At 50.3% G+C, this 15,312-nt stretch overlaps 1 protein-coding gene across 1 annotated transcript in view; it reads right to left on the bottom strand.

The window, feature by feature from the left end:
* Positions 1–4,948, bottom strand: part of PRR5 (proline rich 5) — a 40,876-nt gene extending 35,928 nt beyond the window's left edge. The window contains exon 1 of the mRNA XM_016187748.2: positions 4,883–4,948. The gene's annotated coding sequence lies outside the window, so the exon portion shown is untranslated. The remainder of the gene's footprint in view (positions 1–4,882) is intronic.
* Between the last annotated feature and the right edge of the window lie 10,364 nt (positions 4,949–15,312).

Raw genomic sequence — 15,312 nt, 5'->3', positions numbered from 1 at the left:
CACCTCACGGGTGAAGTCTTACTCTGTTTGGAAGAATCTTGAACTTTAGGAATCAAGTTGAACGACATGGAACCTACCTAGGGGAACACAGGAGTCTGTAGAGCTTGGCTCTCGCACAATTCAACTCAGCAGACAGAACCTAAATAATAGCAATGATGAGACCAATAGCAGCAGTAATAGAAACTGCCATGAGCCACACACTTGACCCTCCATGACTGGGTGATGTTACTCCACCCAGAAGCCCTATGACCAGTCTTGTCCCTACTTCACAGAAGAGTAGAAACTGACTCATATATTGGCTCCTACCTGCCCAAGGTCATACAGTGGGGCTGACCTGGGGACATGACCTCACGGTCCACACCCGGTTTTCACATCACTGTCCACATGGAGGCTCCATCAAAGGCCAGAGGGTCCCAGTCAAGCACAAGCTCAGCCAGTGGACAGGTACTGTGTAGCTCCTGAAGACAACTTGAACAAAACAAAACAGCAACTTGAAGAGCTGTGTGTACTGCAGTGTTGTTTCCAGTCTTTTTTTTTTTTGCCTCCAGGTTTATTGCTGGGGTTTGGTGCCTGCACTACCAAACCACTGCTCCAGGCAGCCATTTCCCACCCCCCACACATACACACACTGGATAGGACAGAAAGAAATTGAGAGAGGAGGGTAAGACAGCAGAGAAGGGGAGAGAAAGATAAGACACCCGCAGACCTTCTTTACCACACGTGAAGTGCCCCCCCCCCCGCAGATGGGGAGCAGGGTGGGGCCTCGAACCGGGATCTTTCTGCACATCCTTGTGCTTCATACTAAGTATACTTAGCCTGGCATGTCATGGCCCAGCCTCTCCAAAATGCTTCTTGACAGATGATTGGATAAAGAAATAGTATGCTTATACAATGGAACACTATTCAGGGGTGGAAAAGGATTTTGCCATCTGCAACGACATTGAAGGAACTCAAGTGGGATGATGTAAAGAAAGAATCAGGAGAAAGAAACTCTGAGTGAGTTCACCTGTGTGTGCAATGTAAGAAAATAAAACCACTGAACTCACAGCATAAAATGAAAAGAAACCAGTGAACACTGACATGCAAATTTGGCTGTGCCCACTAGTGCCAGACCCTGGGTGCTAGTCCCAGCCCTATGCCTTGCTGCTTTCATCTCTCAGCAGTCACGTGATCTCTCCAAGCCTCAATTTACCTGTCCTTTAAGTGGGCATGGCTGTGGCCAATTCTCCCGGGCTGGGGAGAATCATTCTTGGCCTTGGGCACAACAGGAAGGCACACTCTCCAGAAGCAGCAGCCCCTCCAACTACAGCTTCTATGCTGAGAGGAACCACACAAACTTTCTTGCTAGTCTACACCCCAGAGTAGAACCATCAACATCATCATCATCATCATTATTGTCATCAGGGTTTTTGCATGCATACAATTTCACTGTTCCCAGAGGTCTCTATCTTTCTCTCTCTGAGGTAGAAAGGGTTAGAGAGAGGAGAGAGAGAAACCACAGCACTGTTGTACTATCTTGAAGCATTCCCCCATTTATCGCAGTGCTCCCAAGTGATGGTCAGGGACTTAAATGAACCCAGGTCTTTGGTAAGGCATGTGCTCCACCAGGTAAGCTATCTCCTGGCAAAACACAAAGATTACTATTAGCAATCATTGCAGCACTAGAGTCAGTGCCAGCCAGCATGCAGGACCATGTGAGCCCTTGGCATGTTCCAATACACGGGGCACCATTCTAATCACCCTACAGGAGCTACCCAAGCCTCAAACAGCTTTGTGCAGCTGAAGCAGACAGACGCTTGGCCACTTCCGAAGTCACCCGCTCAGTGAGAGGTGACGCTGGGATTTAAAACCCAGCAGTGTGGGTCCAGAACCCAGGCTCTACTCCACGTTTGCAGGTGAGAGGAATGAAGTTCAGAGAGGTGGCTTTCCCAGAGTCACATTGTGGAAGGGCCTGACACTAGGGTTCCCAGCCTTTGTGCCCCTTCCCACCTCCCCGCCTCCCTGCCTCCCACTGGCTCCTGCCCACTCCCGATGCTGCCAGCCCCTAGCGGAGGCCCAAAGCCAGAGTCAAATCCCACAGGCAGCACCAGCCACTCCTGAACTGTGTAGGGCTCACACACAGACTTCAAAGCCCCCACCCCACCAGGCTCTCCCCCACCAAGACTTAGGTCTGAGACATCAAAGAGGGATGTGGTTAAAAGAAAGAAAGAAAAAAAAAGTGTGTTGTCACCAGGAAGTTGCCTCTTTGTGCTATTAACCCATATCTTCAGAACAGCTCAAGGTTTTTGTTTTCTTTTTACAAGAATAATTACACTTTTAAAAAAGATGTTACTTATTTGTTAACAAGAGAGAGGAGAAAGATGAAAGCGCAGCACCACTCCAGCACATACAGTGCCAGGGACTGAACTCAGGACCTCATGCTTGAGAGTTTAATGACTCATCCACTGTGCAACCTCCCCAAAGGCATAACAAACTAGGATTTTAATCCACATGTGCCAATTCTGACAGGCTGGTCCTTTTCAGCACCTGGCCCCCTACAAACCACCTGGGCCCCCGGCCAGCCCTGACCTGCAGTGTGACCCAAAGCACTAGTGACACCGATGTTTGAGTCCCATAATTCCCATCAGATTGCATTTGAAACCTTCCTCCTTTTCTTGTGGTGAACCCTGCCTGTCTGGGGACCCTTTGGGCATTGCCAGGCCTGGGAAGATCTATGTGAGTGAATGACCGAATGAATGGCTCTCCCACCCCACTTTGGGGATCTCACTGGACCACTGCTCAGCATGCTGATATCCTGGCCACAGTTGTTCATGACCAGAGTATCTGAACTCTCTGAAGAGTATCTGAAGAGTATCCGGCTCTCTCTTTCTCTCTCTCTGTCCTGTCTGCCCCCTTCCGAGTCTGCTTTCCTGACTCTGCTGTCCTCTGTCCACACCCCTAGAGGGAGACACCACAGCACCTCTGATTGCCTGCTTGTGGCAGGAAAGCTGGTACAGCAGTCCAGAAATGTTACACAGCTCTGCCCAGGACTTCTGCTAGGCCAGCCTCAAGTCTTTTAAGCTTTTAAGCCGTTAGAAACACAAGCCCCTCATCCGACTGCTGTGTCTGCACAGACCGCTTCCCCTGCTGGTTAGGGACTAAGTCCACACAACTGTCCCCATCACCAGACATTGACACAAAGAGTCAGTTGCTCTCATGGCCCCAACACCCACACTCATGGGGGCTGGTGACAGTAGGCATTTGCCACACTAGACCCTTGATTGATTGGGTGGTAGCATTGCTCCCAGTTTTTAAATGCAGAAACTGAGGTCAAGAAAGGCAGAGTGAGTTGCCCAGGGCTGTACAACTGGTGATGTCGCTGATAGGCTGATCTAGGACTGCTTGACTCCACAGTACTCCAACATGTCCCCCACATTTAAAACACAGGGCTCACGATACCAGCTCACTTTGCCTTGCCGGAGGCCCCCTGAGGAGGCCCCAACCAGCTCTGATTCAAGGGGACTAGGGCTCAGAATGGGCTGTCCACAGACGCAGCCAGGCTATCACTGTAGGACAGGTCACTCTTGGGTGCACCACATGCCTGCCAGCCAGAGAGAACTATGGGACCATGTCACACCATCCAGTACCACCAGTGCAGCTGTGAAATGCAAACTCCTGGTACCCCTATCAGGCGTCCAGGAACTGGTGTCCCAGTGATCATTATCAAGAGGGTATCCTAGTGGTTGCAGCCTCATTGCCCAGCCCCCTAGCTTATACTGCCACGGTTGGGCCACATGCAGGTCAAGGAGCCACAGGGAGTGTCCTCCTCATTCCCACCCCCAGCCTGCCAGGTATAGTTCTGGTGTGGCCTTTGGGATGGCAGAGTGCGGGCATAGCCAGCTCTTGCCAAGAGCATTGTTGATCTCTGGGCCTGCATGGTCCTCCCTATTGCCCCAGGCCAGGGGGTGAGTGGAGGCCTCTAGGATGCAGAATGAGCCCACAGCCCACTCCCCTTAGGTCAGGGGCCCTCTCCCACCCCATTGTAGTCTTCCCAACCTTGCCTTTGCTGGGGAAAAAAAAAAAATCTTAGAAAGCGAAAGGCTAGCAACAGAGACCAGTCAGTGCTCTACCCAAGGCCCACAGCCCTGACCAGGTGTTACTGCCTGGCTTGTCACCTCTCCAGCAGTGCGAATGGTGCCTGGGGATGGGGTGGGGGTAGGGGGAAACAGGCACCCCGCCTGCTCCAGCCCTGAGGCCTCTGCTGGCTGTGCCTGCTCCCCCAACCCCAGGCCCGGCTCCGCAGGCCGGTGGCCCACAGAACCATGGCAGAAGGCCCAGGCCGGTGGCCAGGGGGTGGGGCTCCACGCGGAGGCAGGTCAAGGTTCTGGAAAGAGGGGTCGCCCTCCCTTCAGCATCTTTGTTTGCTCTGTAAATGGGGGTGGGGGTGGAGTGGGAGGGTGGCAAAGGGTGGGCTGACCAGGGGAGGGGGGATGCAGTCAGGAAATCTGGCTGCCGGGCGTGAGGCTGGACAGGCAAGCATAGACAACCCCCCCACACACACACCAGAGACCCAGAGAAAGTCAGAGAACCAGGTAAAAAGGGGGCGGAGCGGGGGTGCGCGCAGTGCAGAGACCCGAGAAGGGTGGAACTCAGGAGGTCCCTGGGGGCTGGGAGAGGGGAGGCCGACCTCCACCCAAGGGCGCCGCCCACCCTACCCCAGCCCTTGTCCCCGCGCTCAGTGAGACACAGGCACACACGAGCGAGCGCCGGCGTGTACACACACACACACGCGCACACACACGCACACACACACGACCCCGCCTTTTGCAGGTGTACGTCCCAACCCGTGCCCACCTCGCCCCTTCCCGGCCCCGCGAACCGGGTACTAGTAGCCAGAGCTCACCTTGGTCTCGGGTCCGCAGCTGCTACCGCCGCCACCGCGTAGAGCCGGAGCCCCGCCCAGGGAAGGGGCAGCGCAGGCCCCGCCCCGCCCCGCCCCTCCCCGCCCCGCAGGCAACTCGGCAGGCGACCTGAGCCTGCAGCGGGCGGCAGCCGGCGGCAGCCTGCGGCTGGGGCGCCCCCCCTCCAGCCCCACCCCAGGCCACCGTGCGGCCGGCGTGGGCGCTGTCCTCCCTAGAGATCCTCCTGTGCTTCTTTCCGGCCAGTTGCCGCGCTGTGCTTCACCCCTCCGTGGCCCTCTGCACCCCAGAACACAACCACTCTTGGTCTGCCCATGCCTTCTAGGGGCACAGGGGAGAAGCCAGACCTGCTGATTCTGCCCACCCTGAGGCTAGGATCTAGCGAGTGGAGTGGCAGGGGACAAGGGTGTGGACAAGCGAATTCAGGGTCCCTGCGGCTAAACAATCCTGGGGAGGGTTCTTAAATAGAGCCCAGGCACTCCTCTGCCACTTGTTAGGAATGTAGATTCCCAGATGTGGCTCCAGACTTAAGGATCCTGGAATGGGACCCAGAAATCTGATAATAATAATAATAGTGGTAGTAGTGTTTTACTTTTTATCTTTATTTGGTTAGTTTATTTTTGGATAGAGACAGAAATTAAGAGGGGAAGGGGAGATAGAGACACCTGCTGCACCGCTTCACCACTGGTGAAGCTTTCCCCTGCAGGTGAGGATTTGGGACTTAAATACGGCCCTTAAGAATTGTAACACGTGCACTCAGCCAGGTGTCCCACCACTCAGTTCCAATTACTTTTTTAAAAAATATTTATTCATTTTCCCTTTTTGTTGCCCTTGTTTTATTGTTGTAGTTATTATTGTTGTTGTTATTGATGTCATTGTTGGATAGGACAGAGAGAAATGGAGAGAGGAAGGGAAGACAGAGTGGGGAGAGAAAGACACCTACAGACCTGCTTCACCGCTTGTGAAGCGACTTCCCTGCAGTTGGGAAGCGGCGGGCTTGAACCAGGGTCCTTTTGCCGGTCGGTCCTTGTGCTTTGTGCCACCTGCTCTTAACTGCTGCGCTACCACCTGACTCCCATTTATTTATTTATTTACTTATTTATTTATTTTTAAGATAAAGACTACAGCAACGAAACTTCCTTCAATGTGGTGAGGACAGGGCTAGAACCTGGATCCCACACGTGGCAAAGCAGTACCATGTCTAAGTAAACTACTTCACTGAAATTTAGGTCTTAGCAAACCCTGTAGGGCAGTTCCCCAAGTTCACTGGATGGTAAGAATTACCGACTGGGTAGAGAGAGCTGACGTTCCACAGTTTGCACCCAGCTCCCTAAGAGAGTCTAAAAGGGGTTCTTTCCACCCTTTACTTTAAAAGCCTCTGTTGAAACATCTCTCCTTTGTGACACTGTGTGAAGGTGCTGTGGCCCTGGATTAGGGATTTCCTGGCAGGATTGGCAGGCCGTGCTGGCAGGAAGCCAAGCTGCCTTGTGCTACTAGGTCCAGGCCTAGGGGTAGGGAAGGTGGGTGGTGATGGCGGCTAGCATTTTAGGCACTAAGCAGTAGTGATTGCTACAAAGTTTTGCAGTGCAACTGTGCAGCCAGGAACCCCCACCCACAGTGCTGACACAGCATGGATCGTTGTGGTTCTTTGAAGCAAGCAGCCTGACCCCCAGGAACAGAGTGAAAATGGGCTGGTCAGGCAGCAGGCCTTCCTGGTGACCAGTCAAGAGGGAGAGCACATGCTGCGGGGTTCACCAGGATCCTGGGAGGACCCAGTCTGCCTGGACATCCTAGCAGGTCATCCCAGCAGATAAGGAGAGCCTGGGAGCCAAGAGTTGAGTAAAGGCAGCAGTGGTGTGTCCTGGGGGCTCTTCCTCCCCATCTCTGCACTGTGTCAAACAGCCTCCCCTTTACCCTTTCCCTGGCCCTGCTGCATTCTTCTTAGCACTCAGACTTGGCATTAGAGTTGACTACAGCCGGTTACTTTTATTTTTTATTATATTTATTTATTGGTAGAGACAGAGAGAAACCAAGAGGGAAGAGGAAGATAAAGAGGGAAAAACTAAGCAGAACTTGGACTGGAGTTGGTATATTGCACCAAACTAAAAGACTGTGGGGTGTGCGGGGGTTGGGGAGTGGGGGGAGAGTTCAGGTCCTGGAACATGATGGCAGAGGAGGACCTAGTGGGAGTTGAATTGTTATGTGGAAATGTTATGCATATACAAACTATTGTATTTCACTGCCAACTATAAACCTTTAATCACTCAATAAAGAAATTAAAAAAAAAAAAGGTGAGAGACAGAGACACTCCTGCAACCTGGTTGAACCTGGGTCCTTTTGCACTGTAACACGGGTACTCAGCCAGCTAAGCCACCTCACGGGCCCCACTGGTTATTTCATTATTGCTGAATCAGATATAAATATATAATTTATATAAATTATAAATTTATATAAATTTGCTGGAGAGAGGAAACTTGTCTCTTTTCTCTCTGCCCCACTCTCCCCAATAGTATTTAACCCCTAGAAGGTGCTTAGTATATGTTATTGAAAGGCTGGTGGCAACACACCTGGTTGAGCATACATGTTACAATGCAAAAGGACCCAGGTAAGCCCTGGTCCCCACCTGTAGGGAGCAAACTTTTCAAGTGGTGCAACAGTGCTGCTGGTGTCTCTCTGTCTCTCTTTCTGTTTATCATCCTCTTCCCTCTTGATTTCTGGCTGTCTCTATCCAATAAGTAAATAAAAATAATTGAAAAAAAATTTGTGTGTGTTGTCAGGTACTTTTTATTAATTTGTTTTATTTTTTATTTTATTTTTTAATTTTTAGTTATAAAAAGGAAACACTGACAAAAACCATAGGATAAGAGGGGTACAACTCCACATAATTCCCACCGCCAGAATTTCATATCCCATCCCCTCCTATGATAGCTTTCCTATTCTTTATCCCTCTGGGAGTATGGACCCAGGGTCATTATGGGGTGCAGAAGGTGGAAGGTCTGGCTTCTGTAGTTTCTTCCCAGCTGAACATGGGCATTGGCAGGTCGATCCATACTCTGAGCCTGTCTCTTTCGTTCCCGAGTGAGGTGGGGTTCTGTGGAAGCAGAGCTCCAGGACACATTGGTGGGGTTGTCTGCCCAGGGAAGTCCTGTTGGCATCATGTTAGCTGAAAAAAGAGTTAACATATAAAGCCAAACAAACTCTTGACTAATCATGAACCTAAAGGCTGGAATAGAGCAGATGAAGAGTTGGGGGGGGAGCTTTGTTTTGTAGATAGTTAGTAGTCCTATTTTAGTTATATTCCAAAGAGCCCATGACTATACTAGTTTTCTTTCTTTTATCCTGACCCTGACATCTAATATGCATGTGGACTCAAGTTATTGTCTGTGGAGATGATGTCATGGCTGCAAAAAGGACCAGAAAGCTAGATCAGGGAAGAGAGTAGCTCCCAAATAAGGAAAAGGTGTATAAATATTGTTAACTGTAAACCCCACTGATTTGATCTGATCTGGGGCCCATATTCAGCTTAGGAGCCTATGTGACCTCTGCATCCCTATAGATCTGAGCTCACATTCTGTGGTCATGAGTAGGAACATTCCAAGCTGCCCCAATTTTCAGGACCCATCTTCCTCAGGTGGAAGATAGAGTATGTTGTCCAGCCTCCCTTCAGAGGATGGAACATTCTTTACTGTTGTTGATCAATGTTAAGGGCAAGGTCCTATGGGGGCCCACAAGGGGGTCTATTGTGCTGTTCCTGATAGAGATAACCGGTAACAATGGAGAGAGGGATCTATTTGAGGTCTAACCCCATCGTGTCTATTTAGGAATCTCAGGACTTCCCGACTAGGGCTGCAGACTATTGTGCACTTTTGCTTTCGGGTATATATTTTGCCCTAATTTATGGATGCATGTGAACATATGCCCTATCTCATAGGACCTGGTCTATATCTAGGTTTTGGGACTTTGTTAGGAAGTGAACCCCCCAAAATGGAATTAGAGAATCCTTAAAAACATTATTGAAAGCTGGGGTCAATGATTGAAAGAATGTCCCATACAGAGTGGAGCTGCCACATCATTTGTGACACCCACTACCCCTTCTATTTGCTGTTTGGGCCCATGCACCCCCCACCCCATTGGCACCAGTGGAAGGCAAGTAGCTGGAGGGGTCTGGGGTATTTCCTCCATGGCCATATGAAACACTGCCCTGCTTGTGCCCATCTGTAACCACAACTCCTGCCTGGAGGTCCCCTCTGTGGCTGTAGTGCCCACCTCCTTCTGCTGGAAACACCATTTATTTCATCTCCAAGGGGCAGAGGCAACCTACAACTGCCACTCAGTCTCTGGGTGCCTGTGCTTGACACACTCCTCCCTTTGGTCACATCCTCTATTTGCACCATTGGGAATGACTTCTGTTTTCCTCTAGGATTCTGACCGAAACAGATATTTTTGCCACTACACAGAACTGGGAAAATGAGGCTCAGTGTGGTTTTGAAGCATACCTAGCTGAAGAGCTTTGTAGTGATCTCACCAACAGAGATGAACAGGTGACAGGTGAGTCTATGAGAAGATACTTCAAGTTATATGTCCTCAGGAAAATGCAAATGAAAACATGAACATGATGCTACTATGCACTTGTCAGGTGGCCATGACCTGGACTGTGGACACCATCAAATATTTCTGAGCTTGTGGAGCAACAGAACATTCACTCATTGATGGTGGGCATGCAAAGTGACACAGCCATTTGGAAAGACAGCTTGGTAGCTTCTGACAGAACTAAATTCTGTCAGAACACCTACTCTGCTACCCAGCAACTGTACTCCTTCCTGGGCATTTAACCAAAGGACTAGGACACACACACACACACACACACGAACTTGTACACCTGCTGATGTTTGCAGCAGCTTTGGTCACAGTTGCCAAAGGGTGAGAGCCCTTTAGAGTATAGATGGACTGATAAACTGGGGTCCCACCCAATGATGGAAGATTACTCAGCACCCAAAAGAAAAAAAGCTGTCAAGATACAAAAAAAAATTCATGGAGGTCCCGGGGACAGCATAATGGTTCTGCAAAAAGATTTTCAGGCCTGAGGCTCTGAAGTCTCAGGTTCAATCCCCAGCACCACCATAAGCCAGACCTGAGCAGTGCTCTGTTCTCTCCATCACTGTCTTTGTATCTTTCTTTCTTTTTTTCTTTTTTAAAATTGTCTTTTATTTATTTATTGGATAGAGACAGCCAGAAATCAAGAGGGAAGGGGGTGATAGAGAGGGAGAGAGGGAAAGAGAGAGAGAGAGAGAGACTGACCTGCAACACTGCTTCACCACTTGCAAAGCTTTCCTCCTGTAGGTGGGAACCTGAGGCTCAATCTTGGGTACTTGTGCATTGTAACATGTGTGCTTGACCAGGTGTGCCACCTCCCGGCCCCCTCTTTGTATCTTTCTATATATCTCTCTGATTAAAAATAAAATATATTTTTAAAAAAGTCATGGAGAAATCTGTAACACATTTTACTGAGTGGAAGAAGCCAGTCTGGAAAGGATGCACCCAGTATGATTCCAACTATAGGATATGCTAGAAGCAACGAAGAAAGTAGAGAGATTGGTGACTAGGGCTAGGGAGATAGCATAACAGTTATGCAAAAGACTCAGTGTCTGAGTCTCTAAGACCACAGGTTCAATCCCCAGCACCACCATAAGCCAAAGCTTAGCAGTGCTCTGCTCTTTCTCTCTGTATCTCTCTCATTAAAATAAAATATTTTAAAAAAGGGATTGGTGACTGTCCAGGAGCTCAGGGAGGTGCAGGTAAGGAAGCAGAACACACAGGCTGTTAAAAGTAAAAGTGTTGTGTGTGATGCTGTAATGGTGGGTGCATGACATTACACTATTGTCCAAACTCATAAAATGCACAGTGCATAGTGACCCCTTATGTTGCCTGTGGATGTGGTGATGACATGTCCGTGTGGCTCCATCAGCTGCAACATCATTCTCATGGGAGGTGTTGGTACTAGGGGCACAGTGGAGCAGGAGGCCTATGGGAAAATACTGCACTTTCCTCTTAGCCATACTGCAAACCTGAAATTGCTCTCAAAACATTCTTGGAAATAAAGATACCCAGGACCAATGAGTTATAGCAGAGGCAATGTTAGAAGTCAGAAACTTTCAGTTTAAAGTCTATAGATCTGGCCTTTAGGGGGGATGATGCTCCTCTAAGGGGTTCAGGATGGGATGTGACCCCAAAGGTGGCTGGTCCCTGAAGCCTGTGGGCAGCACACAGCTCTGAGCACCCACCCACTAACCCATTAGCCAGTCCTGAAACTTGATGAGAGCTGAGCCTGGCAGGCCTGACAGGAAGCCCCAGTGCTGCCCATAGCACTGTTCTGTGGGTCACGTGAGGCTGTGGGAAACCACTGGGAGGCTCAGGTGATGTCCTGGCCCAGCCCCAGCAACCCTCTGACCTTCCACTTCCTCTTGAGTGAGCAGGCGAGGCCCGGTATATGATGCTGGCCTGCCCTAGTGTGGGGCCGGGAGCACAGGCAGAGAGGGCCCAGTCTCCCATCACATGACCTGCCCATGCTGGGCCTTGAGCACTTTGTCCTTCCAGTGGAGACAGTCACTGCTGCTGACTTCACCGTCTACTCCTTCATTCCTTTGCTTATTCATAAGTTGATTGAACCACTGAAAAACAGAGCATGATCTTTTGCTCGGTGTCTGGAATGTAAAAAAAGAGCTTTGCAGATCAAAAGCCCTGTGCAAAACTTAACTTCTGCGGCAGGTGAGACTTCTTTTCTTACCTTCCAGCCCTGTTCTTGGGGCCCCAGGTCGTTTCTAAGGACATCTCCTATCAGCTGACTTGTCCAAGAGGGTTCTGGTGGCCTTGTGGGAATGACTGGAAGTCTGCAGATTTCTAGGGCTCTCTGTATAGAGAGGATCCTTTGGGACACTTAGACACTACAGACAGGGATGCTGAGGAAGGCAATATGAGTGAGTGATTTGTCACTCAGCATCCAGGCTGGCAATGTCCCCCACTCCCACCCCATTGCCCCTAGATGTCCATGGCCTATCCCTGGAGCTGTTGGGGGTGGGCTCTGCTCTCCAGATGCTTGATAATAACACTGGTCATTGCTTCTAGTTTTCTAGGAGTAATGAGAAAAAGACCATACATTCCCAAGATTCTCATTCCTCAGATGTATGTGCTTGATAGCTTGTCCCACTTTCACCTAGGAGGGGGTATTTGCAGCCTTGCCCCAAAGCCAGAGGTATAGTGTCTCCCTGTAGGCAAATGTTACCTTAGCAGCAGGCCTCTAATGACAGCCCATGTCCCACCCCCAACCCCCATAGACAGCAGCTACATGGAGGGCCCTCTTGACCTGCAGATAGACTGGGTCTGTGGCTTAGAAGACAGGTGCAGGGAAAAAAGATGGTTTTCTGAGTAATAAAAACATGACATTTGCATGTCTTCCCCCATGATCTACTCTACTTTTCTTTTGCATCTGGGATGCTCAGACCTGACCTTTCTGTCTCAGACCTTTTGATGGCACTGGTGAGCACCAGCCAGTTGTGGAAAATGCATGAAGCAGAAGCAGCTGGAGAGGTGCCTACTGCCTCCAGCTCCTCTTCCCTGAGGAGGAGAGTCCTTCTGGCTCCGGGTACCCAGGGTGCAGCCCAGATTTGGCCCACTGTCAAGGCTCAGAAAAAGTCTGGTAAGTAACAGTTTTCCCTGTAGAGTTCTGTATAGTCCACACTCATGAGACCTGGTGACAGAGACGTGCTTTACCTGTGCACCACACATGTACACTGCCTCTGAGCAGAAACCTGGACATTGCACCTATGTGCGGAGTACCTGTGGACTAACCATGCCTGCTTTCACACCTCAACTTCTTACTTACGTGCCGGGAACAGGTCAGAGAGTGGGACATGGGACATGGTGGCTGGAAGGGATATACATGCCAGCCCAGCTAAACACTTGAATTCTGTTCCTTGGCCAGGATCACTCAGGGTGATGCTGTCAGCTTTGGCTATGTATCTCTTAGGACCTGCTGAGCTCTTCCTTGGAGCTGTGGAAGCTTTACCTGAGGGACTCAGTCTGCATGGATCTGGGACTAATACACACTCCTCAAATACAGATGGAGGCATGAACAGTGCACACCCCACAACATGGCCAACCCTGCTTCCAGGTCTCCCCCTCCCCACACACACCTCACACACACACACCATGCACAGGATGCTCCAGGAGGCCTTTGAGAGGAAGACTTTGGCAATGGGCTGGCTCCCTCCTTCAGACCCCAGAGAGAGAGAGGAGACAGCAGGAGAGGACAGGGCTGGGCCAGCTGACCTGAGACCATCGGTGGCTGTTATTCCCATGTAGACAGGGGGTGACAGGGTCCACCACCCTGGGCTGACTAAGGAATGTGACCCAGGTCAGGCAGTGACAGCTTGGTTGGCAGTGGTGGGGTAGTTAGTGTGTGTTTGGGGAGGACTCTGGCAGGCAGATGCAGCCTCCCACTTTTCCACCCACAATTCTGGCCTCCACATTTTTGTCATCTGCTCCCATCCGACACCATACATCCTGTACAGCTGGCTCCTGGTCACAGGGCCTGAGTCTGTTCAGTGCCCGGAACATTTCCATATATCTTCTCTGTTCTGGGTTCAGTCAGGCTTGGGTTAGAAGAAATTTGGATCTGTGTGTTGGGGGGTGGGGTGGGGAGCACCTTTAGACAGGAGATGAGAGGAAAACCTAGAACTACCTCTGCCAGTCTGTGTGACAAGGATATAAATTGGGGAGGGAAAGAACTCCAGGGAGCAGGAGGCCACTCTTGATTCCCTCAGCAGAAGCCTTCCTGGGGGGCACTCTGGGACAAGTGCTCATCTCTCCAGCTGGTGCCTGCCAGATGCGGGGTTTTGGATTCAATGTGGGTAGGGGCACTGAGTGAGACTGCCAGGAATGGGGGCAGCCCCTCAACCCCTCCTGAGAGACCCCCTCCTCATGGGAAAGGCTCTGGCTGCATAGCAGCCCCTCTCCCACATCGGGAGGCTGACTTGGACATCAAAGGGGTCTGGGCCCAGGATTTTCATGCTCATCCAGCCCCCAGGCCCACCCCCCATATGCACTCAGAAGCTGGCAGCACGCCCCCTGCCCTGGGCTCCAGCATCCAGCCAGGGAGCAGAACTGGCCAGACTCAGACTGGCCAAGAATCTGTCCTTAGACGCTGTGTCCCAATTTCTCAAAGGGAGTAGGCCTGGCCTCCATGGGAAAGTCAGGCCCAACTTGCCTGGAAGAATAGGGTACACCTGATAGTCTTCTGGACTGAGACAGCTCCTGTAGTCCCCCTGGCCCTCAAGGTTGTCCCTCCCTAGAGGAGACCAGGTCTAGGTGGAGAGCTCTGTAGACTCCACAGGGCTCTCTGCAGGGACTGCGTGTTGACACATGAGCGTAGAGACTGGGTTGGCCAAGATGGAGGTCAAGGTAGAATAGAGGTGAGGACAGCAGGTATACTGTCTTGTTTCAGCTTTCAATTGTACTATTCCTGGTGATGTCAGCGACAGGGTTTCTGGCAGTTTCTTCTTTATTTGTTTGCAGAAGTTACATTCTTCTTCTTCTTCTTTTAGATGGAGACAGAGAGTGAAAGAAACTACAGTACCAAAATTTCGTCAATGCTCTGGGGGCTGGGCTAGAACCTGGGTCATACACATGAAAAAGCAGTGCTATATCCAGGTGAGCTATTTCGCTGGTCCCCTTCTATTTTGGAGTTGCTAAAAACTTGATTAAAAAATTTTTTTTTTCAAATCCTGAGTGAATTTGGTTACATGTTTTTTCAAAAATCATCTGTAGAAATCATATAACTTTCAAGAAAATCATTGATACCCTGACTGAAATGAATGCCATGGATTGATTTTTGAATGTAATTAAATCAAACTTCCATTTTGGGGGTGGGGGAGAGGGGACGGGAGCCCACTTTGTCAGGATGCATTGTCCTTTGTGTTTGTGGCTGGATTCAACCTGCTGAAATTGTGTCAGACTTTGCATCTGTGTTCACAAGTGGTATTGGCCTGCAATCTCTCTCTCCCTCTCTCTTCCATAATGCTCTTGTCAGGTTCTGGCACCAGGGGAATTCTAGCTGGTAAACACTCTTAGCTGTTCTCCTTCTGCCTTGAGTTTTTGAAGTGCCTTCTGCAAAAGCACTTTCTCCCAGATGTCCGCTCCCTCCTTGCCCTGTCCAGTCTGCAGAATGTGGTCTAATATGGAAAGCTGAACACCCTTAGCATCCATCCTTTTCTGGTCCCCTTCTTTAAAATCACCCCCCCACCCAGAAGGCCCAACCCCCTTTTTTATTTTATTTTTTATTTAGGCCCAACTTCTAGGCCCTCCGCCAGGACCCTCATCACAGGGAGCTCCCATGAGTTCACTGTGGTACATATGCTGT

This window comes from Erinaceus europaeus, chromosome 4, assembly GCF_950295315.1.
Source record: "Erinaceus europaeus chromosome 4, mEriEur2.1, whole genome shotgun sequence".
In the NCBI taxonomy this organism is placed as follows: domain Eukaryota; kingdom Metazoa; phylum Chordata; class Mammalia; order Eulipotyphla; family Erinaceidae; genus Erinaceus; species Erinaceus europaeus.
The sequence above is the reverse complement of the archived record's forward strand: the minus strand, read 5'-3'. Positions and strand labels throughout refer to the sequence as shown.